Source organism: Pantherophis guttatus, chromosome 2 (genome assembly GCF_059756535.1).
Source record: "Pantherophis guttatus breed Tessera chromosome 2, ASM5975653v1, whole genome shotgun sequence".
In the NCBI taxonomy this organism is placed as follows: Eukaryota; Metazoa; Chordata; class Lepidosauria; order Squamata; family Colubridae; genus Pantherophis; species Pantherophis guttatus.
Window position 1 is genome coordinate 33361064 of NC_142064.1, and position 24016 is coordinate 33385079.

Sequence of the window (24016 nt, forward strand, 5' to 3'; positions counted from 1 at the left end):
GGTCCTCATTTTACCCACCTCGGAAGGATGGAAGGCAACCTTGAGCCGGTGGGATTTGAATTACTAAATTGCAGCAGCCGGCAGTCAGCAGAAGTAGCCTGCAGTACTGCTCTCTAACCACTGCGCCACCGAGGCTCTTAACAACTAGGCTATATTTTTGTTATTCTTCATGATAAAATTATCCAGGTTTTTTTTTCCTTTTTAAATGTAACATTATATCATTATTAGTCATATCCATGTAAATCCTTTATTATCTTAATGTAATTTTATTTATTGATATAATAATAATTTTTTAAAAAAATCCAGTCCCACAGGATATTTCTATCATGTTATTTTTAGGTTTCCTGAAAACACTGAAGGTGCTTTATTAACCTGGCATGCTGATTTGTGTCCTTTATTTACTAAAAGGTTTTCAATTAATGCAAATTATTTGCCAATAAGGATCGCTTAAGCCTTAAAGCCAGCCTGTCAAACTGGCGGCCCACGGGCCAGATACGTCACATGCAGGCCACGCCCACTTCGGTTCCGAAAAGGCAAAAAACATCGCGATATGCCACGATTCAGCCCGTGACATGATTGAGTTTGACACCCGTGCCTTAGAGCTATGAGATCTGGACCGCTAACATCCAGATAACCAGTAGATGGCAGCCAAGGTCAGAGTTTATAGTATTTCTTTACTGCCTTTATCCAGATTTTTGTAGCTAGTAGTTCTACTTCAATCTAAATATTGAAGTTCAGTGCTGCAGCATAAAATTGCTGGAGTAGAAATTACCATTTAGGAACAGATGGTTTGTTGATGAGAATGAATGAGGATTACAAAGTCATTAAAAGTTGTACTTCTTATTATGAAAGCATGCCCATGTGGAACAGATCTGGCTTGAATGGAAGTAGTAATAACACCCCCTTAGGCTTTTTAAAGTGACCCCGTTTCCACTGTATAGCAACAATCTTGTTTAATGGTAACTTATTTCACCAATCATAAACTATTTCTGCATAGGTCTCATTTTTCTCTTTCAGAAATTATGTGCATGGCAATTATCATTGGCAAAATCTTTAATAAAAATATCAAATGTTTTTGTTTCCAGTTCAGTTCCACCTGACCCACTGATGATTGAACATCGGCAGCTGCTGGAGAGGTTATAACAGTCAAGATGGCAGCTACAACTGCACAAATTCCCTGTTTTTATCCATGACTGTAACATATTATATCACATAAAAAAGGTCAGGGCTTTGATAATGCAGTTACTACCATGATGACTTTTTTGGCCCTCTCTGGTGGACAAAGCTAGCCAATCAGCAAATCAAGAAAAAAAAAGTGAGGTGGTTAGTTTTTAACAATGCACAGAAAGTTTCCAATAATTTGGTTAGCAAATTTATTTTCATGGTACGACTTACTGTACTTTTCGGAGTATAAGACGCACTTTTCCCGCCCTAAAAGAGGGTGGAAATGTTGGTGCGTCTTATACACCGAATAAGTTGGTGCATCTTATACACTGTTTTTGGCCTCCCGAAACCCCACTCCGTGTGCCCCATTTTTGACAAAAACAGGTCTGTTTTTCGCAAAAATGGGATGTGCAGAGAATTTGGGAGGCCTGCAGAGTGCTCCTGGGGGCCGGGGAGGGCAAAATCTATTTTTTTTCTTGTTTTCCTCTTTGAAATCTTGGTGCATCTTATACTCCAGTGTGTCATATAGTCTGAAAAATACGGTATATGGCCACCTATCTCATACAACAGCTACCCAGAGTTTCCCTATATAGTAACATTGGCAACCAATTAATTTAATAATAAATAAGTACAATAACTAGGAAGCTCATAACAATCCATAAAACATGGTTAAAAACCATGTGCCTGTCTTCAGACCCTAGACCAAACAGACTCACAAATAAACCCTCATCCTAGCTCAAAGCTTCCCAGAATTCCAAATCTTCACAACCTTCTGAAAGCTAAAAGAGAAGGGATTTCGGGTAGGAGGCTGTCCCAAAGGGCTGGGACAATATGATGGAATGTGGGAATGAACTTGGAAGATGTGGGGGAGAAAGATGTTACCTAGAGAATTATCAGATAGGGAGGACAACCTGCAGCTGCATAACAGACAGACAGAGAAACTCAGAAAGGATCCGACCTAACTTACCAGTCTGTAAAAAGAGGCAGTGGGAGATTTAAATTTTGAGACTTGTAAGATTGGTATCAGCCTTGTCAGATAGACCACACAGAAAACATAATTTGGATGATCTTATTCTATTTTATTGTAAGGCTACATTAGCAGAATTTTGCAAATCTAAAGACACAAACTTCTCACTGCCACTTTTAATCTTTTGACCAATTAGGGTGGGTTTTTCCTAAATTTCTTTCTCTGACTGTTAATCCATTGGGTATTCCAGTCTCTCTTGTCTGATTGTTTCCTAGGCAGCACCTCTGCCCCTCATTCCCCAAGGTCATTCACACAGTCCATTACAATTTCTGAACCAGCTTCCGAATGGTCTCCAAGGGATGCCCCTTGTATAGCACACTGCAGTAATTCAAACAGAAGATGATTAAGTTATGGGTAACTGTGAGCAAGGCCTCCCAGTCCAACAATGGAAGTAATTGGCATACAAGATACATTTATTTATTTATTTATTTATTTAGTCAAACATGTACGAGATAATAGGTATAAATATAGACATGGACATGAGCACAGGTAATGAGTACAAATAAATGGGACAGTGGGAGAGGGATGGTAGGTAGCTGGCGCGCTTATGCAGGCCCCCTTACAGATCTCTTAGGAATGGGGTGAGGTCCACAGTAGACAGTTTAAGGTTGAAATTATGGGGGTTTGAGGATGTAACAATGGAGTTGGGTAGTGCATTCCAGGCATTGACCACTCTATTGCTGAAGTCGTATTTTCTACAATCGAGTTTAGAGTGGTTTACCTTGAGTTTGTATCTATTGTTTGCCAGTGTATTATTGTGGTTGAAGCTGAAGTAGTCATTGACAGGTAGGACATTGTAGCAAACAATTTTGTGTACTATACTTAGGTCAGACCGTAGGCGGCGTAGTTCCAGGTTGTCCAAGCCCAAAATTTCAAGCCTATAAATATGTACAAAGCCAACCCAATTCTTCCCCAGCCTCAGCTGTTACCTGCTCTTGCAACAGGAGCCATTAGTCCAAGAGGACTCCCCCAATCCCATTGCACACCAAATCTGTATGTGGGAGTGTTACCTCATCCCAGGTCAGAAATGTCAATTCTTCTGACCCTGAAGAGAGAAAAACTCACAACTACTCCGTCTTGCTAAGCTTGAGTTGCAGCTGGTTTCTCCATATGCAGCCCTTACGGTTTCCAGGCACTGTAACTAAATAAATGGAACACATAAATGTTTGATTTTATCATCTTTGGCTGATATATGTTTATTACTTCACAATGTGAAAAGTTAGCTCTGTTACATTTGCAGTTTTCTAATCGATGTTACTGAATGGAGCCAAGCCTTCTGCCTCAGAATTCTTTCCATTTTTCAATCCCCATCTGGAGGCTGGGAACAGAAGCTCCTTCTGTGATTTGATGATGATGACTAACATAGAGAAAGGCTGTTTACGGCAGATCTCACACCTGGGCAACTAAAAAAGATCGTAAATTAAAAGTCCATCTTTATAATTAGGCGAATTACAGAAACCAAAACTGTTTGCTCTTTTTCTGTGTTGTGGTATAAATTATTCTTGGAGATTTGAAATTCAGCAAATTGTTGGAGGATGTGCTCCCGAACATATGCAGAGCAGGGGTGGGTTCTAAAAATTTTTACTACCGGTTCTGTGGGTGTGGCTTATTTTGTGGGCATGGTTTGATGGTCATGTGACAAACAATTCTTTAGAATTTAGCAGAGGTACTGGTCTACCAGCCTTTTAACTGCTTGCAGACCCATACCAGTCTACCTATTTGTTTTTGGAGCGCACTGGTCTACTATCACACTGCCTTTTACCACTGATCAGCTGTAGGGCGGCCCTTTGAAGCACCGCGGCAAGAGTTTAAATAGTTTTTTGCTACTCTGCCACCACCGAGAGCATCGGAAACGACTTTCAGGCAGCTTGGCCTCAATTGCCAATCTACCACCACCGAGCGGATCGATTCTAGCTGATCAGTTGGGAGGCTTCTTGGTTTCTCAATTTAAAGCTAAGGTGTCTTAATTTTTTTTCTCTTCTTCGTCAAGTGAGCCCTGATTTTTTTCTTCTAGCCGATCATCTGGGACTCGGGAGGCAGCGAATAGATTGGGGGTGGGGCCAGGCAGAGGTGGTATTTACTGGTTCTCCAAACTACTCAAAATTTCCACTACCGGTTCACAAGAACCCGGGAGAACAGGTAGCAACCCACCATTGATGCAGAGTGTAAAAAGAATACCGAGTAAGTAGCAGAAAGTCCCATTAGAAAGGGTGGGTGTCACAACATATTTTTGCCTTAGAAACAGAGTATGGCTTTCACTCAGCTATGACTAAATGCTAGTAGGAATTCTTTGTACATGAAGTAGATTGGGGAATATATTGCATACAGAAGCCTCATATTTAAACTATATCATGAGAACATAAAGGGGAAGAACAAGAGTGAAACAGGAAGTTCCCTTTGTTTCTTAAACAGGCAGACTCCTTTAATGAACATTAAAGATAGCTGAGACACAGACACAGAGACACAAGGCATGAGGCAGCTCACAGATACAAGGAGATGATGCAATCACCTATGGTTATTAGTCATCTCATCTTTCTTCCAGTGAAAGGATCTTTCTGTTCCTGACTTTGCCAAGACAATGCAAAAACCTACAACCAGTCCATCTTGCTAGGCTTGAGTTGCAGCTGGTTTCTCCATATGCAGTCCTTATAGTTTCCAGGCACTGTAACTAAATAAATGGGACACATATGTTTGCTATCAGATCTTTCTAAGACACGGGTGTCAAACTCACGGCGTCATGTTGCCGTCACGTGATGTTTTGTGACATTTTTTCTCTTTGTGGAGCTGGGGTGGGCGTGGCCTGCATGTGACACATCCGGCCCACCGGCCACCAGTTTGACACCCCTGTTCTAAGAGGACCAACCTGGGTCTCACAGGAGGTGCAGGGGGCATTGATGACATATGTCATAATGCATATGCTACAACCTACAGCCTTCAGCCAAATGTCTAATGCAAGCACAAATCATGGTATCTGCACATATTATCTTATACATTGTCTTTAAGTATCACAGGAATTTGTTACAGATGGCACTGATGACAACGTCTTGCGTCCACTGCAGAGAGAAGTTTCATCTTTCATATCTGTGTTATTATTTGGACCTGTTGAATTTATTGGGAGACATTGGCTGATTAGATCAGTACGCCAATTTTTTTTAACCATGGCTTGTAAAAAAAAAAAGGCACAAAAGTCTGATCTGGACATAATATACTAAACCTGAATTGATAAGTTCACACACACCCTCTAAAATCAAGCATTTACAGTATATTGTATTTGAAATGTGATTCAGTAGTTAATATGTCAGATCCCCAGGACATCCTGGTTGAGATCCAATTCTCAGCTACGAGTGGATGCCTTTGGGCCTGTTCCTATTTCTTACAGGGACCCTCACAGGGCATTAGCAATTCTCAATAAGCATATTCTCAGAATTGAATCTGTGTAAAACACTCGTGCACTTTGAAATGTGCAGGGTGAACATTTCCCTTTAAAATGCACAAATGAAAGCCCTGGGGGAAATTACTATAAATACAATGGAAAACCAGGGTGGTAATATGCATGCATTAAAAGCATAACCTGTCTCTAATTTGTCTGCCACACATCCATCCAACATAGCCTCTCTTCTCTCTTTATAATTCTAAAGAGCAATTGTATTGAATGCTTGATGAAAGTGACTAGTTAATGTTTGACTTCTAGCAGCAGAGGCATTTTAACAAATCCCTTGAAGAATGATTATGGCACAGACCCAGGCTACTTCTTAGTCATTACATAACCTTTGCATGAACTGTAAAAGTTGAATAAAACAATAGTGGATTAATGCTACAGTGGGTGATTTCGAACATTATGAAACCTCCCTTGACATCTTTCCTTTTTCTTATTTTTGTTTTTTTTTAAAAAAAAAAGCTCTTAAAAATAAAATATACAAATCACAATTCCCTGATCTATGGTTTTAATTTGTTTTGGACAAGGGAGAGAAAAGCAACTGCATTCACTGCAAAAAAAAAAAAAAAGTTTAGAAACAGATGTTATCATTTTTATGTATGTATATTATTGAACCTGAAAAACAAAGCCTGTGAGGCTGCTTGTCAATGAGTAACTGGTCATGCATGAACTGACAATCACAATGGGCCTCCCACCCCCTACGATGGTCTTGTTTGTTTCTAGGTGGAGGCTCTTCGCGCTCCATTAAACTGCCTGCCCCACAGTCTGTGAGAAGAAAGAACAGCCGTTGGGTTTGAGTCACCATCAAGGTAGGAGGAAGCCTTCTTTGTCCTGTGAGGCTGCACGGCTGCCGATGAACGATGAGCCCCATCAGCAAACAGGTCACATGGTGGTAATTACACACACAACCTCCATGCAAAACATGGACTGGTGAAAAATAAACAGTGTCTACTTGCCCCACCACTTCCCCAAAGTGTTTTTTTGTTTTTCTTTGTAGTTGACTTTTAGATGAATAAAGGTTGCTGGAGGTAATTGGTCGCAGAGAAGTTACAAATATCGCCATGAGGTTTTGCAAGTTTTCTGTGAAGCTCAAACCAAACTTAGGAAACTTGGTTTCCTTCTGAAAGAAGAAAATTGAAGGTCAAGTCATAAATGAATAAAGCTGTGGGTGTGTGGACCAGCTTGTGTATTATACATTACATATTCCTAATGTCTAGCTTCTATGACAGGCTGGAAGAAACCAGTTTTTTGTTACCTGAGGGAGAAAATCTAAATGAAGCATCCCACATTATGGAAAATGAGAAGATCAACTGCCTGACATGGAAGACAAATTGATCCCTCACACTTCACTTAAAGGAGCTGATTGAACTCACAGCTGAATTGTTTCAGTGCTGGTGACAGGAAAGCATCCTTAATCATAACTGGAAACAGGCATAAGGTAGGTTCACAGCACATACAGCTCTTGCTGCTAACATCACTGCCCTGCACCTCCCCAGCCTCTAAATCCCCAGCAAAGGTTGCAACACTATGTATTCTGTGGCCAGGGCAATCCTGATTTCCTGAGATTTATGAATTACACTTCTGCTAATGCACGAATCACCACCCCGTTATCATTATTATATTAATCCAAGTTGCCAAAGTAAGCCTAGATTCTTCAACCACTATTGTAATAACTGGAAAACAGAATTTCTACAACATCCACTTCCCAGTCTCTCATTAAATAACCTTTGTTACATGAGCTACCACTAAGCTTTTCTTTCTTCCTTTCTTTTTCTTTCTTTCTTCCTTCCTTCCTTCCTTTCTTTCCTCTTTCTTTTTCTTTCTTTTTCTTTCTTCCTTCCCACTCTCTTTCTCCATTCAGAAACATAAAACAGCAAAAAAGAAAGAAAAAAGAAATGTATAAACTATATAAAATGGAATAAAAAAATCTGAAGTAACATTAAGTTAGCGCTGCATAAACAAGTGATCAAAATCATTTCTATAAGTCAATGTTCAATAATTAGGGCAGTCAGTATAACAAGAGTAATAACAATTAGCAAGAGTTTCTACCTGATACAAAATATTCTAGTCTTTAACAACTCAGGCAAAAACTAATACATTAAATCCTTACGTTAAGAGAATTGCAAACTCTGAATACAATATGAATTCACATATAGAATTATAGTTTATGAATGGTTCCAAGCTTAATGAAAGTTTATATTTGACTTATTTCTAAAATGCAAAGTTATTTTTTTACATTCATGTATATTCCAAAGTTTGTTTGCTATTCTTCTAAAGAGAGAATTATATGTGATTTCCAATAAAAGACAAAGTACAGTATACAGACAGCTTTTACCATATATACAGCATCAACTCTGTATACTTTGTAGGGATGTAAGGTTCAATAACTGAAACAAAAGTTCCAGAAAAAGGAATTTCAATTTTAAGATTTGTTTCATTCTACAATAAATCATCTTCCAGAATTGTTGAACTTTATAACATTGCCTCCAATATTTAAGAAAGATGCGACATAATTATTCCATTTACTACAGTTTTGGCAACCCGCATTGGAGTAATGTGAGTTTCCAGGTACAGTTCAAAGTGTTGAATCAATTATTCTCATCATTGTGAGAAAAAAGCATGGATGTTTTAGGAACAGTCTTTCTCCATTTTTTTTTCTATCTATCTTTAAAGATGCAATAGGGACGGCATGATTCAGGTCCTGCCTGTTAAGCAGTGCCATCTTATGGGGCATGTCTTGTTGCTACATGTGCCCTCTGTAAAACAATTGCCCCTGAGATCTGGACAGCTTTGATCTTTCTATCCTTCAGGAGAGCCCTTAAGATCTAGCTTTTTCTCCAGGATCTGCACGAGGATAGCATCTGTATCCATTATAGGAGATGAACTATGTTGTTGTGTGATGTTATTATGTAATGAGTTTTGGTTTTTTTACCTTCCCAACATGACTGCGCTTTTTCCTTGTGTTTTTAACATAAAGCTTGTATGCCACCTAGAAACATTGGAAAGTGCGCAGTTGTAGACATTTAAATAAATAAATAAGCAGTTGGAAGCTGACCTGCAATTGTCTTCATTTAACATAATGCGACAAATAGGCTGGGAACACAAATCAAACAATGCTTGGACTTCCATGAACAAAAATCTCTTTGAACCCATGGCACCCTATGCAAAAGGGAAATAACATTAACTGCTAACACTCTCTATCTCTGCAATTCCAAAACTTATTGTACTTATTTGGTTATCTGCAAATAAGAACAGTTGCTAAAAAGAAACCACTGAAACCTCTCTGAACCACTCTGAAACCATTGAGCCACCCTTCCTCTGTTGCATTTAAAAAGGTTCTTGCTAGCTGGGATGGCAAAACATTAATGCCCCAATAATTTTACAATCCAGTGCTTCCCCAGTAGCTACAGCCTTGGTTTCATGTTGGTAGGATCCCTGGAGCAGAGCAAGCAGAATAATAGTAATAATAACAATAACAACAACAACAACAACAACGATGATGATGATGCAGTGCCTGGAGACAGCAGAAGAGAAGAGAAAGAACTGGAGAAGATAAAATACAAAGACCTACAAATAGAAATAGAACAGCTATGACAAAGGCAAGCAAGGGTAGTACCAATAGTAATAGGCACCTTGGATGCAGTCCCAAAACAACTGGAGCACCACTTGAACACCATAGGCATTGACAATTTTGCCATCAGTCAATTGCAGAAGGCAGCTTTACTTGGAACTGCTTCCATCCTGCGACAATATCTGTAACACCATCAAACATTCAGATTTGCCTATCCCAGGTCCTTGGTAAGGACTCGATAGGTAGACAAAAATGCCAAACCAGTCTGAACATCTGGCTGAGTGTGATAATAATAATAATAATAATAATGATAATAAGAATAAGAAGAATAAGAATAAGAATAAGAATAAGAATAAGAATAATAATAATAAGAAGAAGAAGAAGAAGAAGAAGAAGAAGAAGAAGAAGAAGAAGAAGAAGAAGAAGAAGAAGAAGAAGAAGAAGAAGAAGAAGAAGAAGAAGAAGAAGAAGAAGAAGAAGAGGAGTAATTTTTAATATTAAATTATTATTATTATTTAATAATAAATAACATCTGTCTGGAAAATTTTGGAATCAGCAAAAATATTTGTACATTTTTGAAAGCAAATATTCAAAAATGGAAAACAGTTCTAACAGCAAATGAGGAGAACATTGGTGAAGTCAACATCAGACGAGGAATCTTCCAGGGGGACTCACTTTCACCATTACTGTTCAACATCGCATTAATTCCATTGACAATAATCCTACGAAACACAAACTGGGATACCAAATCTCAAGTCAACATGGCAAGATAAACTATTTACTATACATGCATGACTTTAAAATGTATGCGAAAAGCCCCACTGAACTTAAATTAATACTGAACACATTTCAACTGTTCAGCAGCGACATGAAAATGAACTTTGGACTTGAAAAATGTGCTATATTATCCATGCAGCAAAGAAAAATGGAAAAAATAGAAGGAATAGAACTGGAAAACTGATGGTTACAAATACCTAGGCATATTGGAAGCGGATAACATCTTGAATGGAAAAGTCAAAGAGTCAACGCAAAAGGAATACATCAGGAGGGTCCGCAAAATATTAAAATCAAAGCTGAATGCTGGAAACATAATTAGAGGCATTAATACATGGGCAGTTCCAGTGATACGCTACTCAGCTGGAATCATCAACTGGACTTTGGCTGAACTGGAAAATTTGGACCGGAAAATGCGCAAACTTTTGAATATGTACCACGCTTTACATCCACGAAGTGACATCAACAGGTTGTACCTGCCAAGAAAAATAGGGGGCAGAGGTCTATTGCAAATTCATCAAACTGTAGAAGAAGAAAAACGAAGTTTGAATAATTATGTGAACCAAAGTACAGAAAAATTGCTGCAGGCTGTGAAAACATTATAAAAACAACAAACAAAGGCAGAGTATAAGGAAAAACAGCTGGATGACAGATTAAATAGATGGAAAACCAAAGCTTTGCATGGACAGCACTTGAAAAACATTGAAGGAAAATGTGATGACAACTGTACATGGGCATGGCTTAAGATGGGAACTATCAAGAAAGAAACGGAAGGTTTAATACTTGCTGCTCAAGAACAAGCACTACAAACTAATGCCATGAAAGCAAAGATACAAAAATCCACTGACAATCCAAACTGCCGACTTTGCAACAACAAAGTCGAAACTGTTTCACATTTAATATGTGAATGCAGCAAAATTGCACAAACTGATTACAATGCTAGACATGACCGAGTTGCTAACTTAATCCAATCGTCATTATGTAAAAAATATGATTTACCTGTATCCAAAAAGTCATGGGAACATAAAGTGGAAAAAGTTCTAGAAAATGAGAAGGTGAAGATCTTGTGGGACTTTCGAATACAGACAGATCGCCACTTGGAACACAACACGCCAGATATCACAGTTGTCGAAAACCAAAACATACAATTTATTGACATCGCGATACCAGGAGATGCCAGAGTCAAAAAAAAAAGAAATGGAAAAAATCATGAAATATCACGACCTGGCCATCGAGACTACACGGCTATGGATGAAGCATGTGACAGTGATACCCATTGTCATCGGGGCACTTGGTACCATGTCCAAGAATTTTATAAGATACATCAACAAATTTCAGCTTCCTGCAATAACACCAGCGGAACTGCAAAAAACTGTGCTACTTGGAACATCGTCCATCTTAAGAAGGTACTTGGTTGATACCTAGGACGCTGGCAGCCACCCGTATCAACCATTAGCACCAGTCAATGGTATTTGTGATGCATTTTTGAATGTTCAGTTGACTGAGTTTCATGTTTAATGAATAAAGTAAATAAATAATTTTATAAGATACATCAACAAATTGCAGCTTCCTGCAATAACACCAGCGGAACTGCAAAAAACTGCGCTACTTGGAACATCGTACATCTTAAGAAGGTACTTGGTTGATACCTAGGACACTGACAGCAACCCGTATCAACCATTAGCACCAGTCAATGGTATTTGTGATGCATTTTTGAATGTTCAGTTGACTGAGTTTCATGTTTAATGAATAAAGTATAATAATAATAATAATGCCTTCAGACACAAACCGGGGGGGGAAATACCACTTACTAAGACATGGCAAACTGAAACAGTTCTATAGCAACAACAATCTTATCTTTTACTCTACACAGACAAGAAACAAAAATTGCTAGAATCCTTCTCCTAATCCATAAGGCAGTTGCTCAAAAAAATTCCAACCAGCCTATGCTTTGCATGATGGCTGATATTCTACTAAAAATACATACAAATACATACAACCTCCTTGCCTAAGCCAAAAGTTTTCAAAATCTGGGTAACCCTTTCAGATGTGTCACCATATCTTCAAAATGGGGGTAATTTCTAGTTTAGTCTGTACCTACCCCACTCACTGTTTACCCCATACCCGAATCAGAGCATGCCAACACACCACTCACTTCAGCTAGCAAAAAATATCACTTGATGTTCATTTACTATACATCAGTCAACGTCTAAAATAGTTAACTAATTGAACAGGATAAAACAGTGTTTCTCAACCTTGGCAACTTTCAGATGTGTGGACTTCAATTCCCAAAATTCCCCTGCCAAGGTTGAGAAACATTGGGATAAAAGATAAGCAATAGCAAGGACAGAAGTACATGAGCAACATCAAAGTATTTACATTGTCTATATATCTATTTATAACTACCAAAAGGCCCACAACTTTCCAAGCCTGCTGGAAACAATATTGTGAGTAGCTAGTGTGAACAGTGCCTTTGGTTGCTTTCGTTTAGCTCTTTTATGTATTTAACAACTGCAGATAGAAATGAAAGTACCAATAAAGGAGAATATTTGCAACTCAGGGTTGAAATAAGAGATCCTTGGTGCTATCTGAGCTTGCTTGTTTTCTTGCATCATGTTACCTAGTTTGGATAATGAAACGTCTGTAAGAAAACAAGTAAGCTCAGAGAGCACCAAGGACCCATCAGAAATTAAAATAGGACACCATGTGATCAGTCCTCTATTCTGCACCATAAAGTTAATAATTTAATAGAGGGGGATTGATTGAGTGATTAAATGTTTATCTCACCTTTATTTTTCAACACAAACACTTTTTTTTTGTCAATTCCAGGTGAGCATATGTATTTAATGCTCCTGCCTCCTATTTTCCCTACTGTGAAGTGGCTTGTCTTAAAGAGATAGAATGACTGGTCAACAGTTAATAGGCAATAGCTTTCATGTCTAGAATTCATGACCTTCTGGTTTTAGATGGTGTATTCAATACAAAGTAGTTTGGATGAAGCTGCTGATGTTACAGGAAGAACAAATACCCAGAGATTCTCAGCATCTCAATCCCCAATGAACAGGATGAACTGCAGGGCTGAGCAACCAACTTCTGCTTATAGGGCAGAAGAAGAGGAGTTGCAGGGTAGTCTCTGAACATGCACTTTTTGCTAATGGCACAAAACAATACTCTGCTACTGTGAGACCAGCCACAGCTCAGCAGTTACAAAGCACTGGGGAAATCATTTGCAATGAGCTTCTGTATGACGCCACGAGGCAAGTGAATTTTTGTATTGGGGCATGCAGATGGGTTCTGGCCTCACAGCCTGGTACACATAGTACTCAATTTACAACCATTCATTTAGGGACTGTTCAAAATTACAACAGCTCTGGAAAAAAAACCTACAAAGTCCGTGCACTTACAACCATCACAGTCCCATGATCAAAATGCTTGGCAACCGGCATGTACTTATGATGGTTGCAGCATTCTGGGGTCATGTGATTGCCAACTGCAGCCTTCCCATCTGGCTTCCAACAAGCAATGTTGATGGGCAAAGCCAGATTCACTTAACAATCATATAATTCACTTAACAACTATGGGGGGAAAAGTTGTAAAATCTGATGCAACTCATTTAACAACTGCCTTGCTTAACAATGGAAATTCTGGTTCCAATTATGTTTGTAAGTCAAGGACTAACTATACAGCAGACAGCAATCGATCACTAAGGGCTTGAGGAGATGATTAGCAGAAAGGTGAAGACACTGCAGGGGTGTCAAACTGGAGACCCGCAGGCCAGATGCGTCACGCACAGGCCACACCCATCCCAGCTCCGTGAAGGGGAAAAACATCACGCTACGTCATGTGATGGCAACGTGACAGTGCGGGTTTGACACCCATGCACTAAGGGTTTGCCCTCTGGACAGGGGAAAGAGCAGAGAGTTGGCCTTTTGGGAGATGAGAGGAGGAGGTGTGTTAACTTCAACCACACACTTGTCTCAGAATTCTGAACAGCAGAGAGAAAAAATAGCTCATTCCAGAATATTGCCCAGGTAACAGGGCAGGGGTGAAATGCTCCCGGTTTGGACCGGATCGCCCGATCCGGTAGCGATGGCAGCGGGTGGTTCGGAGAACCGATAGCAAAAATCCCTGCCCCCCCCCACCATGCCCAGCTGAGCCACACGATCATCAGAGGCTTTTTTTTTTACTTTTAAAAGCATTTTTTCTACAACCTCTTCCGATGAGAAAATGCTTTTAAAAGTAAAAAAAAAAAGGCTCTGATGATCGCCTGGCTCAGCTGGGATCATCAGAGGCTTTTCAAAGCATATTTTTCTGCAACCTCTTGGCCGAAGAGGTGATTAAAAAAATGCTTTGAAAAGTCTCTGACGATCCCAGCTGAATTGCCTGATCGGCAGAGGCTTTTCAAAGCGTTAGAAAAAATGCTTTGAATTTTTTTTTTAAAAAAAAAGTTGGCCACGCCCACCCAGTCACATTACCCCACACACACACCAAACCACGCCCACAGAACCGGTAGCAACAAATTTTACATTTCACCCCTGTAACAGGGTTTCTAAGAAAATAAAGAGGCAGGTGAAAATAGGTACTGCTGTCTCTTCCTGTGTGAACCAGTGGTGGGGTTCAATTTTTTTTACTACCGGTTCTGTGGCTTGGTGGACATTGCATGGCTTGGTGGGCGTGGCAGGGAAAGGATACTGTAAAATCTACATTCCCACTCCACTCCAGGGGGAAGGTTACTGCAAAATCCCCATTCCCTCCTGATGAGCTGGGACTCAGGAGGCAGAGAATAGATGGGGGCAGGGCCAGTCAGAGGTGGTATTTACCGATTCTCTGAACTACTCAAAATTTCCACTACTGGTTCTCCAGAACTGGTCAGAACCTGCTGAAACCCACCTCTGTTATATAGATGCCGTGATGTGTGTGTGTGCATACAGCCACAAAAATGTATTACACACACACACACACACATACTCTGTGTGTGTGTGTGTGTGTGTATACACAACATATGCACACACTCCCTTTTGTATTTTAAATAAATACAATTCAGTGGCAACTTTTAGAAGTGATCTGGAGGATAACCAAGGTTACAGAATGGCCACATATGACCTGAGGCTGCCTGTTGTAAACCCTAGTTCTTATCATCAGGACTGTTTTATCTTATCATCAGGACTGTTTATTACACAAATAATTCTTGGTGATTAGCAGAGAATGGAGACAGATAATTTTCTATCTCTTTTATCCTATAAAAAGGTTTAGGTCCACTATTATATCTATGCATACTGGAGGGACAGATGCCTGAAGAATACATGTTGTTAAGGCAAATGTTATTTCAATTTTTGCTTAAGTTTGTTTCCATATACAGTGTACCCCCACTCTGAAGCTACATATGGATTTAATATAAAAAGTATTAAAATCCTTGTAAATTGTTGCAACTTAGCATTAAACACTAAAAGTGTCTAAGAGTTGCATATCAATACGAGGTTTCTACTATCCTTTCTATGTATTTTTTAAATAAGCAGTTTTACAGGGACTGAAAAAGCAAATCCCCACCTATTCTTCTTTAATGGGGAGGGGGAGAGAATGCCTCCCAAGTCAACTCCACATTGTTTGAAATTTATAATAGGAACATAACGTACAGTTATGTTTTATGGAAGTACAGAGGTTGCTCAATTCATAGGGTGTCCATGTAAATCTGTTCAGGGTACAGATTTACAGAACAGGGTAAATCTGTTCTTCAGATTTAAAGAATATTGCCTCATAATGGTTCCATTTGAAGGACTCGCCAGTCTAAGCCCCTTTAAAGGTGTTTTAAGGAGAACAAGAATGTTCCTAAGAATGGGAATTTGACCTGAGTGATAATTAGTTAAGCAGATTGTAAAGCTATAACTTAAAGATTTATTTGAAGTACATTGCAGGGATAGGCAATGCTTAGTGATATTCTACGGGCAGGAAGCACATGTCCAAATGGCAAGTGATTGAGCACCCCAATCCCTTTTTCACATATAGTGATGGCATGTGAGAATGACCTTGGAAGACCTTGTGAGACAACAAGATTCAACTAAGGGAACAGGCTAGCTTAGCCCACAGCAGAATGTGGGAGGGGCCAGTGGCTCAGAAAAGACCTTTCCTAGTTTTGGGACTGTGAAGGAGACGGGAAAGAAAAATCCCTTCATATTTGCAGGATTCTGTTAATATAACCTTACAATAAAGTAGAATTAGCTCATTTGGTCATGTTTCCTGTCTGATTTACCTCATAAGGCTAATACATATTCTATAAACATCATGCAAACAAGGGATGAATTTTTTTCTTTGTTTTTATTATTTAAATACAAAAAAAAATACAAATGTATAAAAGGGGGGAGCTGAAAAAACATACAACAGATGAGATAGGAGAATGAAGTTGGGGGGAGCACTCTTTCTAATTTTTTAGACTTTTTTATTTATTTTTTTCATTATCCTTTGACTATGTATATTTTACTTTTACCTAGTAGAGTTTATTTTGGCTTGTATGTTTTATTTAATCAATAAAAAAGAGGTTCAAATAACTGCAAAACTTTCTATAGATTTTAACTGACATCCTTTTCAACAAGAAATATTTTTGAGGTCAAATTTATTGCATTTATGTGCTAGAGATGCCATGAAATTTACACTTTATTTAAATCTACTGTTCTATTTCGGTAAGAAGCATATATATATATTCCTCTTTGAGATTTAATATTTGCTATCACATGAGAGTTGACTTCTGAACAAAAAACATGAACTTACAAGTCAAAAGACTTATTGTACAGTACTGGAAAAACAAACATACGCTCCAATTATTCAATGGTTTGCAGAATTGATTAATGTGAATAATTATGATTTCAGTTTATTGATATCTGTGTGACAAGGGGTGGGCCTTTGATTGCCTGGTTGCACCCAGCATTTTTATATCATTAACCATTCTTGCTGTCAGCCCTTCAAGGTTTTTCAGATCAGGAAACAGACTCCATAAAAAAACTAGAACATTACTTGATTGAGTTAGTAACATAACAGAATCCTGCAAGTCTGCATACTTCCTCTCCTCTTAGACCCAGGGAGTCAGGGAGGGGCCAGTCTGAATCCCTTCCAACTACTTTCCTCAGGGCTCAAGGAATGCATCTGCATCTTTTGTTTTTGTAACAATTTCTGAATATTTTCTCCAAAGATATTTCCAGGATTCCTTATACCCGCAGGCACCTAGAAAGCACTAAATGAATTTGTGTCTGAGAACAAAAGAAATAAATTATCTGAGATTAGCAGGCTCTTACACCAACAGCAAGTAGTGGCAGGCAAAGAGATAACATAGAATAACTTCAGTCATTGAAGTTATGTTTCCAAGAAAAGCAAGGAAGCAAAAGTAGGGAGAAGGACATATTTGTCTTTGTCCTGCCTTCCCACCTGAAGGCAGGACAAGAAGCAATAGATGAAAACTAATCAAGGAGAGAACCAACCTAGAACTAAGGAGAAATTTCCTGGCAGAACAATTAATCAGTGGAGTGACTTGCCTACAGAAATTGTGGGTGCTTCAATACTGGAGGTTTTTAAGAAAAAATTGGACAATTATTTGTCTGAAAAGTCATAGGGTTTCCTGCTTGACTTGGACTAGAAGATCTCCAAGGTTCCTTCCAATGCTGTTATTCTGTTATTCTCTTTAAGGAACTTGAGGTGTAACACCAGTTATGAAGACTTGTACACCCAGTCCTAGATTAATATTACAGATGGATTCCTAAAATTGAGATGGAGGAAGACACTATGATAAGTACTGTCTAATATTATCAAGAGGGAGTCACTTCTGTCATCCAGGTTTCAAAAGAGGTCATCTACAGGAACAAGCAATATTATTTTCATCCCATATCTAAGCCTGAATCCTGACTAGAAGAGATCCAGATAATGTTCTTCATTTCTGATCCTCTGTAGACAATGCCTCCACATTCTGTAGAATCTTTCTCAGAAAGAGAGGATTGGGACAGAAGTTCATCAGGTTCCACAAGATTTGTAGGAAGTTAACACCCACCCTTCTCCTAGGAAAATGAGATATTAAAAGGGCAGAATATTTCCCCTAAAAGGGAGGCAGAACTCAACCCCCACCCCCACCCCTTTTGTCAATGGGCCATTATGGCCTGGGCCAGTCTATTCTACATAACAAAGATCTACCTCCTTCAGGCAGAGCCATAGTAGGAATTGCCCAAAACCCTTTCATTACGTCAACACCCAGCAAGAGTCAACCAAGCTTGGGACTCAAAAACACAACCTACAAAGTTACCCCTGCATGGCCCCATGACAACCAATCAGAATACAAGCTCAAATTCAAATCCCAACAGAGGGTTTAAATCTCTCTCTCTCTCTCCCCCCCCCCACTCCATGTGCCTTTTTTGCCTGGGATCTCAAGCCATGTGATCCTGTCCACCATTAAACCATCTTTCCAAGCAGCCACCATGAATCCAGTGTCTTTTCAGTTCCACTTGGAACTGAACCCAGAAGAATTTTTCTTCCAAGAGATAAATCCCAGATTACAGTAGAAGGCAGAGTCTTAATCAAATAGCCTAACTGCCCAATTGAGGTCCAGATACAAGTGAATATGAGTGAAAACATACAATCATCACAGCAGCCTGCAAACATCATGGCTCCACCTGACCTTCCCTAAAAGTCTCATGATAACACTATGCAGAAAAGGTAGATAATAATTCTTAGGTGCAATAAGTACAGGGAAAGAAGATACTTTTCCACGCTGAGAAATCTGGGTAGGCTTTCAACATTTGGTAGTTTTACTGTACAATAACGTAGTATTCTTAAATTCTTGTGGTGTCTATTTCCTGACCTGGCCTACATTAAAGCACCGATAAGAAACCATCTTGGTGGTGATAAGTAACACCAAGCACCAAATAATCTTCTTAGTGATAAGTAATTGGGATAAGAATCCTAATAATGCATTCCTGGGTGAAGTGATGGGCAATTAAATCACTAGCAGGTAACCGGAGGCCTTCTGTCATGGAGGAACATCTTGTAAATATACTGGACAAGTGGGCAACTGACCTTGCCCACTTGCAGAAAACCCCACACTTCCCTAGGCTTTCACTTTTATGGTATGTAACACCAAGAATAGAGGGATTCTAATCCATTAACATATTTATTTAGTATATTTAATCTAAGGAAGAAATTGCAGTAAAGGTAACACATACACAATCAAGCATGAAAATGACTTTCAGCTGCAAGCTGGAATGAGATAAAACCAATGTCCTAAGGATGTGTCATATTGTTGGAAGAAATATCCTTCTGGGTTCAGCTCCAAGTGGGGAAAAAGACACTGGAAACATGGAGACTGCTTGGAAAGACGGTTTAATGGTGGACAGGATCACATGGTTTGAGTTCCTGAACAGAAAAGGGACAAGATACAGCGAGTCCCCGGGGTTTTATGCTTTCTCTGGCTTTGAACTTCCTGGGGCCCGAAAGAGTATCCTGATTGGTTGTCAGACTCCCAGGGGGTGGAGGTCTTAGCTAGCCTTGCTGGCTGATGTAATCTTCCCAGGTGCCATGTGGAGAGTTTCTGTCCTAGATGGGTCCTATTGTGTTGCAAATGATGGTCCATTGACAAAGATGGGAAGGAATTGAGTTTCTGCCTCTGGCCCATTAACAAAGGGCAGGAAGGCAGGAAGCTGCTTTGTCTTTAAAACATGTTTCTCCATTTATCATCCAGGGAAATATAATATTCTGCCTTTTTAATATTTCCTAAAATATTTCATTCTTCGAGGAAAGGGGTGGGTGCTAACTTCCTACAATATAAAACAGTAAAGTATTCACACTGCAGTTAGGGGAATAGCAATAGCACTAGACTTATATACCGCTTCATAGTGCTTTACAGCCCTCTCTAAGTGTTCTCTAAGAAACAGCATATTGCCCCCAACAATCTGGGTCCTCATTTTACCGACCTTGGAAGGATGGAAGGCTGAATGTAAAGATGAGTTCACCGTCCTCCCAACTATGGGGAGAGGTATTTCTATTTACATGAAAACAACCATTCCCAAATTTGCATGCTAATTTTTGGAAACTTTTTGGGTAATATATAAATTGCAATAGGAAGTAGGGGTGTAATCCACTTTTTCTTTATGGAGAATCAGCTTCTGAGCACCCTGCATGAGCCCATGCTACCCTGAGAGTGCTGAATGCAATCTCTTAAAGTGGTATCCCTCTTTTTTGAAAACTTCTCATAACCACAAAAGATTTGGCTTGTTATTTCAAAAGAACTTTGCCAACCCAGCTTGTCTAGCAACCCAACTTACTTTTGGAAAGTGGTAATTGAAACAGATTCCATTCTTAGGATTCTTGCATTATAATACCATGAAAAAGTAATTTTTCCTTAATTACCCCATCCTCTGTAGACCTGAAAGAGATTAGAAAAAGATTACAATGTGCTATTCCAACTGAATTACAAAAAGCATTGCACATAGCTATCCCATTAACTTCAGAATGCCAAATGTATTGTAAAACACAAAAAAGTAGACAGTAATTTGTTTACAAATATGTTAATGTGGTAAATATCATACTGTTTCTTGCAATCAGTGAAATTACTGATTGCAAAATGTACCTCATAGCATAGATTTCAGAGGGCAAAATTTGCCGTTAATATACTACTTTTATCTTGTGTTTTACTGCTTTGCAGCATAAATTGCTAATAACAAATTTACCTTGATGATATTGGCAATGCACACATGTAAATGAGGTTTTTGTGTTTGTTTGTTTATTTATTTAGTTTGTTCGGTGCTAGGATAGGATACAGTTAACTTACAACAGAAATTCAAAGACTTGAAAAATATCCAGACTTAGTGAACTGTTATAATGCAAGAATATTATGATAACTGTTTTGCTAATACAGGTAATCCTCAATTTACAACAGTTCATTTAGTGACTGTTCAAAGTTACAATGGCACTGAAAAACGTCACTCATGACCATTTTTCACACAATAGATGTGTGTTACTGTTGCAGCATCCCTATGATCACATGATTTACATTCAGATGTTTGACAACTGGTTCACATTTATGATGGCTGCAGTGTCCCGGGGTCATGTCACCATCTTCTGCAACCTTCTGACAAACAAAGTCAATGGGGAAGCCAGATTCATTTAACAACCGTGTTACTGATTTAGCAGTGATTCACTTAACAAATGTCTCACTTAGCAACATAAATTCTGGTCCCAATTGTGGTTGTAAGTCAAGGACTACCTATATAGACAATCTTCTTAGACTTCAATGGAGCAACTGGAATTATTATTACTAGAGATGTTTATGCTGGAAGAGCCCTTTCTTAGTTAATTTTGCATGTGATACAATCATGTCTAACTCCAACATGCTTCCCTAGATACCATAAGCTCTATGTAATTCATTGAAGTGAATCAAAAGTTTGTTTTGATTCAAACTTTTAATAATATTTAAAATGTATGATATATTAAATTAAAATATGCACATGACATTCTCAGTATGAAGGCAAATAGGCCAGTTTAGCTTTCAGCCTAGAAAATGAAGATTTGGGTGTCATTGTCTCTCTTTTGAAATATTTGTTGAATGTAAATGGACATGTCTTTCTAAGTCATCAACCCTTCCTTATCTTAATGTTCCAGTAGTTCAGTGGCAGACCTCTTAATTGTATAAAAGATCCTAAATTGCATCCTACTTTGTGCCCAATAAATCATTCTTCCCCAAGTTGTGTAAGGATGACAACGTTTAGAATTCCCTGGCAGCAAAGGAACTCTTTTGAAATGGTTGTTTAAGAAATACACAGTTGTGGTGATAGGCTGAGGCAATATTTCAGATTTGAAGGAGAAAAGATGCTGTGAAATACAGAGGGGTGTGAACGTAACCTATCTTAAACAAACCATTATTTTTCCTGGGATAGCTCTGCAGCTTGGATGACACACAGTTGTTTTAATGAATTTCCCCACATGCCCCCAGGTACATTTTCTCTTTGAATCTAAAGCATTGTACAATTCTGAGAATTACAGTTTGACTGATTAGAGGAAGGTGCTGTTATTTTACATACTGATTACTTTTGTGTATCGTAAGAAAGTATTTTTATTAACTGTGGTTTAATAAATACTGTAGGCCTTAGTTGGCTGGATTCATGCAATATATTATGCCAATGTCAAACAAATCAAATATATGAAGCAACTATATCTTATGATTCCCAAAAGTGAATTTCTAAAAGTTGTACTGTAGGAAGTTAGCACCCACCCCTTTCCTGGAAGAGTGAAATATTTTAGGAAATATGAAAAAGGCAAAATATTATATTTCCCTGGGATAAGCATGTTTTGAAGCAGCTCCCATCTTCCTGCCCCCACCCTTTGTCAATGGGCCAATAAGGCTCGGGCCAGTCTATTCTACATAACAAAGATCTACCTCCTTCAGGCAGAGCCATAGTAGGAATTGCCAAAGATCCAACAAAGATAGGATTAGCCCTCTACACAATAGCAGCAGAAACTCACCACATGTGACCTGGGAAGCACATGTGACCATCAGCCAGCAAGGCTAGCTAAGACCCCCACCCTCTGGGAGTCTGACAACCAATCAGGATACTCTTTCGGGGCCCCAGGAAATGCAAAGCCAGAGAGAGCATAAAAACCCAAGGACTCCCTGTATCTGCCCTTTTCTGTTCAGGAACTCAAGCCATGTGATCCTGTCCACCATTAAACCATCTTTCCAAGCAGTCTCCATGTTTCCAGTGTCTTTTTCCCCACTTGAAGCAGAACCTAGAAGGATGTTTCTTCCAACAGTACCTTAGGATAAAAGATTCTCAAGAGGAAGACCTCGTACCTTGTGATGCCCTGAAGACTATTGTATTGAGCAGTGAATTAAATATTCCTCAGAATTCAGCAGTAACCATAGTTACATCACCTTCCACACAGGATTGTTAGAATAAGACCATCTCACCTCAGATCTTGACTTTTTCATTTTTAGAAATAAAAATGTATAGGTCCTTTCTACCCTCATAAAACTAAATTATATAGCATGTAAACATTCAAGAATGAATGATTCAAGAAAGGATGGATTGCCTTTCAACTCAGCAGTGAATCAAGGGCTTGTGTCATCCTGAACCCCCATCATTAAGTCATCTATTATCTGATTTTCTGGAAAGAAAAATTCAGACGACTTGCTGCTAACCTTCCATAGAGGACAGAAGGCATTTTATCCTGCTCTGCATTTCTTAATAGTTTCAGAAATAAATGTTCTTGTGCAACTGGGTCCCACATGGGGAATATTTTGCAGCTCACTAGGCAAATGTGCAGAAATCTGAAGTAATAAGTACATGGATTGAATGGGAAAAGCTTGCTTCTTGTATAATATTTGAGACATAAAAAAAAGTTAAGTCAAGGAACACTGGAAGGTCCCAACAAGTGATGAGAGAAATTAACAATCCATAAATTAGAAGCAGAAAAAGTGAGTGCTGATTGGCTACTCTGTTTACTTACTACTACCCATTTCTATGAACAAACTCTTGCTTAAAATGAAAGCTATTGGATGGGATATGGGGAAACAGCCAGGATGCAAATTATGGATGTCTTAAAAATGGCACAGTGCTTTGACAAAGATGGAAAGTGTCAGTAGATAATTAGTCTTGGTGTTAAAATATTGCACTGAAATATTGAACTTATGGAGACCCAGACAATGTTATCTTCCATTTGTTTAGTTGACAGCTACCAGATCATGTGTAAAAATATAAACCAGTGGGTGATCAGTCAAGTGGTGGATACACTGTATGAGAATTAATGGTAAGTTTGAGATTTCAGTGTTAAGAAACTACCAAAGTTACCAACTGATGAACTGAATGATGCAAAGAAGTAGGATGTTCTTGCTCCTAATATTCTTTCTTCCTTTATTTCCTTGAAAATTAGAAAGCTTACAATTATTCTCTATTAGCAAGTAACCTGGTCTGTGGGTTGCTTATTTATTTTAAAGCATTCGGTTTCATCTTATGTCTTTGTAGTCCTTCTGGCTATCTGTAATCACAAATAGCTAGTTAATAAACTAGGTGTGGCATTA

At 38.8% G+C, this 24016-nt stretch overlaps 1 long non-coding RNA gene across 2 annotated transcripts in view; it reads right to left on the minus strand.

The window, feature by feature from the left end:
- Nucleotides 1–3362: 3362 nt before the first annotated feature.
- The window catches only part of LOC117679255 (uncharacterized), a 57013-nt gene continuing 36359 nt past the window's right edge, over nt 3363–24016 (minus strand). For both annotated transcript variants that reach the window (XR_004595331.3, XR_009622259.2), the window contains exons 2-3: nt 20265–20365; nt 3363–3594 (exon numbers count right to left, since the gene is read on the minus strand). This is a non-coding gene — a long non-coding RNA (uncharacterized LOC117679255). The remainder of the gene's footprint in view (nt 3595–20264; nt 20366–24016) is intronic.